Below are 8258 nucleotides of genomic sequence, written 5' to 3'. Positions count from 1 at the left end.
GAGTGAGCCACCACCCTCCAGTGTAGGTGATAAAGTGAGACTGCAACTCAAAAAAAAAAAGGAAAAAAAGAAAAAAAAGAAGATCCATTTGTTTATGGAGTTGGGATCATCGTGAACAGACAGAGATCATTTGGGCAGAAGGCCCCAGCCTTCAGCCCAGAGTTCCCGAAAGATGGTGGATTGTCAGAAAATCAGATTGTGGATTTGGGAGGCCGAGTTGGGGGACTCCTGGAGCTCAGGAGTTCGAGACCAGCCTGGGCCACGTGGCGAGACCTCATCGCTCCCCATAACACAAACACTGGTGTTGCCCACGGTCCCAGCTACACGGGATGCGGTGGCCTACATCCAGTGGCATTCCTGGACATCACCCTTGCAGACAGAACGTGCAAGTTCTGGCTGGGCACAGTGGCACACAGCCATCAGCCCCACGCCCTGGTAGGACAAGGTGGGAGGCTGCCTGAGCCCAGGGTTTAGAAACCAGCCCAGGCAATGTGGACAGATCTCTTCTTGGTGAGGGTTTCCCAAAATCGAGTCAGGCATGGTGGCTCCCAGAATCCCGGCTACCTGGGACCAGAGGGGGGAATACCTCCTGAGTCCTGCAGGATGAGGTCCAGGGAGCTGCTAACTTCCCCCAGGTGCCACCTTGGAGAAAGGGAGGGTATGACTCTGAAACCTTCGGGGAAGTGGGGACAGTTGGGTGACTCATGCCTGTCTCCTCGGCAATCAGGGAGGTTGAGACAGGATGATGGCCAGAACCCATAAGTTCGAGACCAGGCTGGTCACCATAGCAAGCCCCCACCATGACCCCAAGCAAAATGCAGAAAACGTTGGTTGACGGCAGACCTTGGTGGGAGGATCGCCTATGGCCCAAAGTTCAACACTAGGCAAGAAGACACAGAAGTTTGGGAGGACTAAGCTGAAAGGATGGCCAGAATTGGGTGGTTTGAGAGCAGCCTGGGCAACCTAATGAAGAAAGAAAAGAAGCAAAGAAAGAAAGAAATCCATTTTCCTGCAAATTTCTGCCCTCAGTACTTCCCCCAACGCTCCCCCCACATGTGAGGGTCCCCAAAGGTCGACACCTTCCAGCCCCAATCCTCCATATGACTTCCCATGCTTTGGTGCGGAATTTCCTGAGGCTCCCTGGCCAGGTTTCTGCTGGTTCTCCTCTCCAGGGTATAAAATGTGTCCCAGGCAGGCCAACCCTCAGACTCAGCAACGAGGACCTTAGGCCAAGAAAGTTCAGGGACACATCCCTCACCCAGGGACATTTCTTCCCCCAATACCATTTTTCCTGGCTCTAAAGCCAGTCTCCCTGTGAAAAAACCATTCACAGCTGACAATCTGTGTGCGATTCTGTTTTTGGAGACAGGGTCTGGCTCTGTGGTCCAGGCTGGGTACTGGGAAACAACCGTCGTTCACTGCCAGCCTTAAAATCTCGGGCTCTGGTAATCATCCTACACCAGCCTCCAGAGTTCGTGGGATGATGGGCACCTCAAACCCAGATGTCTTGTTTAGAAGGGTGCAGAGGAGGGGTCTTCCTCATGACCTGGGCTGGCCTTGGGATCCTGGGCTCCAGCCATCCTCCCACCTCAGCTTTCCAGACAGCTGGGATTTCAAGCAGAGGCCACTTTGCCAGGTTTTCTGGTTCGTTTTCAATGAAGAATCGAGGCCCGGCTTGGGGGCTCAGCCTCATCATCCTAGCACTGTGGGAGGTCAAGGCCAGTGGCTGACCTGACCCATGGACCAAGACCTGCCCAGGCACCTTGATGAGACCTCGTCTCTACCCTCCACCCCAAATGAGTTGGGCTTGATGGCATGGGTCTATCATTACAGATCCTCGGATGGCTGCAGAAAGGTTCACTGGAGCCCGGTGTGTTGAAGCTACTGTGGCCAGGAGAAAGCCACCGCCCCCCAGCCTGGGCAACAGAGTGAAACTCCGACTCAAAGAAAAATGTAAAAGGAAAAAAAGAAGAGCATCCATTTGTGTATGGAGTTGGGATCATCGTGAACAGACAGAGATCATTTGGGAAGGAGGCCCCAGTCTTGGGCCTAACGTTCCTGAAATACGGTGGATCAGCAGAGAATCAGACTGTGGCTTTTGGAGACCAAGGCAGGGAAACGCTGGAGCCCAGGAGTTGGAGACCAGCCTGGGACACTTGGGACCTCATCACTCCCCATAACGCAAACACTGGTGTCGTGCATTGTGACGTCCACAGTCCCAGCTACACGGGATTTGGTGGCCTCCCTCTAGGAGCGTACCTTGGCATTGCCCCTGCTGACAGAACATGCAAGTCCAGGCAGGGCACCGTGGCTCATGGCCATCATTCCTACACCCTGAGAGGCCGAGATAGGAGGTTGCCTGGTCCCAGGGTTCAGAGACTCACCCAGCGATGTGGTCAGCCCCCAAAATTGAGTCAGGCATGGTGGTCCCTGGAGACCTGGCTGCTCAGGGCCTGAGGCAGGAGGACCACCTGCACCCCACATGTTGAGGCCTGGGGAGCCTCGGCCATGCTGGTGTGCCCCAGCCCAGGATATGGAGACTCTGGCAACAAAAAAGCCTCCCACATGTGTCACAACCTGCGTCCACTGCTCTCCAGGGAAAGGACCATGTGGGCATGGGAAGATGGAGTGATCAGGAGAGAAAGGGCTCTCCCCCCACCCGAAGGTGGCACACAGGCCATCCAGAACCTGGGCTGGCCACAGTATTATCACACTGCCTTGATTGCTCTGTTCCTGATGGCCGCCCTAGCTTGGGGCAGTCTGTTCCGTGAGCTCACACACATCTTTGCTGTTGGGCAAGAGTTGGGAAGATGGAGGCAGGAATTCTTGGGCCCGTGGCCGAAGACACAGGATGGATGTGCCCAGTGGCCACCTTTGAAACCTCCTGCGAATGAGAGGGTGGAAAGTACATTTTCCTCTCCCATCCCTGAAGGTGACTCCTCGTGCTGTGTGGCAGGGGTGGTGGTGTTGGTGTTGGTGGTGATTATTATTACTTGGAGTTGGAATCCCACCCTGTCACCCAGGCTGGATCACAGGGGCATGGTCAGGGTAACAGAGGACTCCACCTCCCAGGCTCAGGCGATCCAACCACCCCAGCCCCCTGAGTGAATGGAACCACATGCCTGCATCACCACGTCTGGCTAATCTATGATTTATTTTTGTGGCTGAGACGAGGTCTAGCCCTGTGTCCCAGACTCGTGTCGAACCTGAAGGCTCAGGCCTCAACTTGCCTGGGCTTCAAAAGGGTGAGGATGCCAGCCTGAGACTCTGATCCCGGCCTGTGGTTGTGGTGGTGGTGGTGATTGGTATTATTATTCTTAGTCAGAGTTCCACTTTTTCTCTAAGGCTGGAATGCAGTGGCCTGTTGTCAGACACAGAGCCCTCCACTGACTGTTCTCAGGCAATCCTCCCAAATGGCCAGAATGACAGGCATGGGCCACCACACTCATATCATTTTTTTGGCTTCTTGTAGAGACGAGGTCTTGCCAATTTTGCCTGGCTCATCTCAAACATGGGGTCTCAGACCATCTTTCTCATCTTGGCCCCCAAGAGTGCCAGGATGACAGGCATGAGCACCCATACCTTGCCTTCACACCCTTCTCGGGGCTCCACCATGAAGCCCTCTCCCTTGCAACAACCCGGGACCTTGGAGAGGGTGACCAAAGTCACCCACTGAACACTCCTAGGGGAGAGCACCTGGAACAGCGGTGTGTCTCTGCCGGGTCACCCACCCCTTCGTCCTCCTCATTCCCCAGGGAGGAACTGCTCACTCCTCCCAGGGGTCATCTCGGGAAAAGGGACAGCGTGATTCTCAAAACTTCAGGTGGCGAGAACGTCCAGATGATGGAAGCCTGTCTCCTTGGTACTCAGGGAGGCCAAGATGGGAAGATGGCTAGAGCCTGGGAGCTCAAGACCAGGACAGACACCATAGCTAACTCCCACCTCGATCCCAAGCAAAACCCAGAAAAACTTGGGTGAGGGAAGGACTTGATCTCCTCTGGCCGATAGTTCAAGACCAGGCAGGAAGACCAGGATGTCAACCAAATGGAAAGCCTGTGATCACAGCAGTTTTGGAGAACCAGGCCAAGAGGATGGCCCAGGTTGGATGGTTTGAGAGCAGCCTGGGCAACTTAATGAGGGAAGAAAGAAAGAAAGAAAGAAAGAAAGAAAGAAAGAATTCCATTCTTCTGCAATCTTTCTGCCCTCAACTTTCCCCCCCAGCTCACCCACATGTGATCGCCCCCAAGATCATCATCTTCCAGTCCCAATCCTCCCCCAATGGCTGCCACACTTTGATGTGGTAATTCCCAAGCCTCCCTGGCTGGTTTCCTGCTGGCTCTCCTCTCCGAGGTGAGAAATGTGCCCTAGGCATGCCGAACCTCTGACTTGACAACGAAGACCTTCGGCCAAGAAGGTCATTGACACATCCCTCACCCGGGGACATTTCTTCCACCAATCCCATTTTTCCTGGTTCTAAATCCATTCGCCCTGTGAACACATCACACGCAGTTGAGAATCTGTGTATGATTCTGATGTTTTTGGAGACAAGGTTTGGCTCTGTAGCCCAGGCTAGGACCCGGGGGACACAACTGTCATTCATCACCAGCCTTGAAATAACATCTCCAGCAATACTCCCACCACAGTCACTGGAGGGGCTGGGACGACAGGCAGCTTGACCACAGATCACCTGGTGGGATGCGTGCAGAGAAGGGGTCTCCCTGCCTGGTCATTGTGGGCCTTGGGCTCTTGGACTCCAACCATCCTCCAGCCTTGTCCTCCCAGAGCACTGGGATTCCAGGCCTGGGCCCTCACACCAGGCCTTCTGCTTTTTTGTGATGAAGGATCGAGACTGGGCTCTGGGGTCCAGCCTCATCATCCCAGTGTTTTGTGAGACTGAGGCCAGCAGCCAAACTGAGCCCATGAAACAAGACCCGCCTGGGGAACCTCGGCAAGAGCTCATCTCTACCGTTTTCCCAAATTAGCCAGGTGTGATGGCATGTGTCTGTCGTTACTGCTCCGCAGAAGGATGAGGAAATGCCTGCCAGAACCTGGTGTGCCAAGGCTGCGGTGGTTAGGAACGAACTTCCACCCTCCAGACTGTTCTAAGGAGTGAGACTCTGACTCAAGAAAAAAAAGAAGAAAGGAAAAAAAAGAAGAGCATCCATTTGTGTATGGAGTTGGGATCATTGTTACCAGACAGAGATCCTTTGCAAAGGAGGCCCCAGGTTTGGGCCCAGAGTTCCTGAAATCTAGTGGATTGGCAGTCAATCGGGCTGTGACTTTGGGAGCCTGAGGAGGGGTACCACTGGAGCCTGGGATTTTGAGACCAACCTGGGCAATGTGGTATACCTTGTCGCTCCACGTAACGCAAACACTGGGTTCATGCATGGCAGTGGCCCACGGTCCTGACTACATTGGTTGCAGTACCCTCCATCCAGGGGCATTCCTTTGCATCACCCCCACAGATAGAATGTGCATGTCCAGGACACGCACCGTGGCACATGACTGTCAGGCCCACACCCTGGTAGGCTGAAGTGGAAGGCTGCCTGAGCCCAGGGGTCGGAGACCAGCCCAGGTGATGTGGCCAGACCTTGTCTCAGTGAGAGGTCGCAAAAATCGAGTGAAGTGTGGTGGTCCCTGGAGTCCCAATTTCTCAGGGACTGAGGCAGGAGGATCTCCTGTGCACCACAGCTCAAGGTTCAGGGAGCCATGTCGTGCCACCACACCCCAACCCGTCCAACACAGACTCATCACCAGACACCTCCCACATGCATCAATACGGGTGTCCATGGCTTCCCAGGGAAAGGTCCGCGTGGGCTGGGGAAGATGAAGTGATCGGGAGAGAAAGGGGCCCTCCTCCTGCCTGAAGGTGGCAGACATGCGTCTGGACCCTGGGCTGGCTGTGGTGTTGCCAGATCACCATGATCACGCTGTGCCTGATGGCTGCCCTAGCACTGGGCTGCCTGTTCCATGACTCACACACGTCTTTGCTGTGGGGCACAAGTATGGAGTATTGAGGCAGGTCTTCTGGGGCACCTGGCCGTATGCAGTAGATGGACATTCCTGGTGGCCACCTTTGATACTTCCCTCAAACGACAGACCGGAAAGTGACTTTTCCTCTTTCATCTTTGAGGGTGACACCTCGCACTGTGTGGCAGGGGTGGTGGTGGTCGTTGTTGTGGTGATTATTATTATTTGGAATCAGAATCCTGCTCTGTCACCTGGCTGAAGCACAGGGACATGCTCAGCACCACCACCGTGTCCACCTGCTGGGCTTAGGCAATCCTCCTGCCATGACCCCCTGAATGATTGAAACCACAGAACTGCCCCACCATGCCCGGCTAATCTTTGAATTTAGTTTTGATGGCCAAGACATGGTCTCAACCCATGTCCTGGGCTGTTGTCAAACTCAGTCTCAGACCATTCACTTGCCTGGGCCTCCAAAGGGCTGTGATGCCAGGCTGTTCCCCTAAGCCCGGCCTGTAGTTATGATGGTGGTGGTAGATAGTATTATTATTCTGAGTCAGAGTCCTGCTATGTCACCCAGGCCAGAGTGCAGGGCCCGCTCTCAGCCACTGAAGCCTCCACCATCTGGGGTCCAGTCATCCTCCCACCATGGCCTCCCGAGTGGCTGGTAATGACAGGCAAGCTCCACCATACTCAGTTCATTTTTTTGGCTTCTTGTAGAGATGAGGTCTTGCACAGGTGCATGGACTGATCTCAAAACCGTGGTCTCAGGCCATTCTCTCACCTCGGCCACCCAGAGAGCTGTAGTGACAGGCAAGGGCCCCCACACCCCACCTCTACACCTCTCTTGGTGCATCACAGTGAGGCCTGCTCCCTTCCAAAGACCCAGAACCATGGAGAGGGCAGCCAGAGGTGCCTGCTGAGCCCTCCCCGGGGTGAATGCCTGGTGCAGGGATGTGTCTCGGGTGGGGCACCCACCTCTCCCTCCACCTCGTTCCCCGGTGTGGACACACTCACTCCTCCCAGGGGCCGCCTCGGGGAAAGGGCAGGCATGATTCTCAAACATTCATGGGTGACTCATGCCTGTCTGCTTGGCACTCAGAGAGACCAAGACCCAATGATGGCCCAAGACCGGGAGCTTGGGTCCAGGCTGGACACCATAGCAAGCCTCTACCTTGACCCCAAGCAAAACTCAGAAAACCTAGGTTGAGGGCAGGCCTTGGTGGGAGGATCACCTCTGCCCCAGAGTTCAAGGCCAGGCAGGAAGACCAAGATGTCAAACAAATGGAAAGCCTGTGATCACAGCTATTTGGGAGGCCCAAGCAGAAAGGATGACCCAAGTTGAGCAGTTTGAGTTCCTGGGCAACCTAGTGAGGAAAGAAAAGAATGAAAGAAAGAATGAGAGAGAGAGAGAGAGAGAGAGAGAGAGAGAGAGAGAGAGAGAGAGAGAGAGAGAAAGAAAGAAAGAAAGAAAGAAAGAAAGAAAGAAAGAAAGAAAGAAAGAAAGAAAGAAAGAAAGAAATCCATTCTCTGGCAAATCTGCTGCCCTCACTCCTTTCCCCCTCCACCCCCGCACATGTGAGGGTCCCCCAAACTCGGCACCTTCCAGCCTCAACCCCCCCAATGGCTGCCTCAGCTTTGGTGCCTGAGTTCCCAAGGCTCCCTGGCCTGGTTCCTGCAGGCTCTCCTCTCCAAGGTGAGAAATGTGCCCCAGGCAGGCTAACCATCCAACTCGACAATGAGGACCTTCTGGCAAGAAAGGCCAGAGAAACATCCCTGAGTTGAGGACATTTCTCCCCCACCAATCCCATTTTACCTGGCTCTAAATCTAGTCGCTCTGTGAACACACCACACCCAGTTGACAATGGTATGATTCTGATTGTTTTGGAGACAGGGTCTTGCTCTGTGGCACAGGCTGGGGCCCAGGGACATGACCATCATTTACCACTGGCCTCAAAATGCCGAGCTCGGGTGATCCTCCTGCCTCAGCCTCCAGAGTGGCTGGGATGACTGGCACCTCGACCCCAGATCCCATGTTGTGATGGGTGTGGTGACGTAGTCTCCCTGCATTACCCGTTCTGGCCTTGGGATCCTGGGCTCCTGCCAACTTTCTGCCTAGGCCTCCCAGAGCACTGGGATTCCAGGCTTGGGCCACCGCACCAGGCCTTCTGGTTCATTTTTGATGAAGGATCAAGATCATGCTTGGGTGCTCAACCTCATGATCCCAACACTTTGGAAGGTCGAGGCCAGCTGCCGGTCCAAGCCTGCAGGCCGAGACCTGACCAGGTGCC

Source organism: Carlito syrichta, unplaced genomic scaffold (assembly GCF_000164805.1).
Source record: "Carlito syrichta isolate Samal-C Ts95f unplaced genomic scaffold, Tarsius_syrichta-2.0.1 Scaffold308822, whole genome shotgun sequence".
In the NCBI taxonomy this organism is placed as follows: Eukaryota; Metazoa; Chordata; class Mammalia; order Primates; family Tarsiidae; genus Carlito; species Carlito syrichta.
This window is presented reverse-complemented; position numbering follows the sequence as displayed.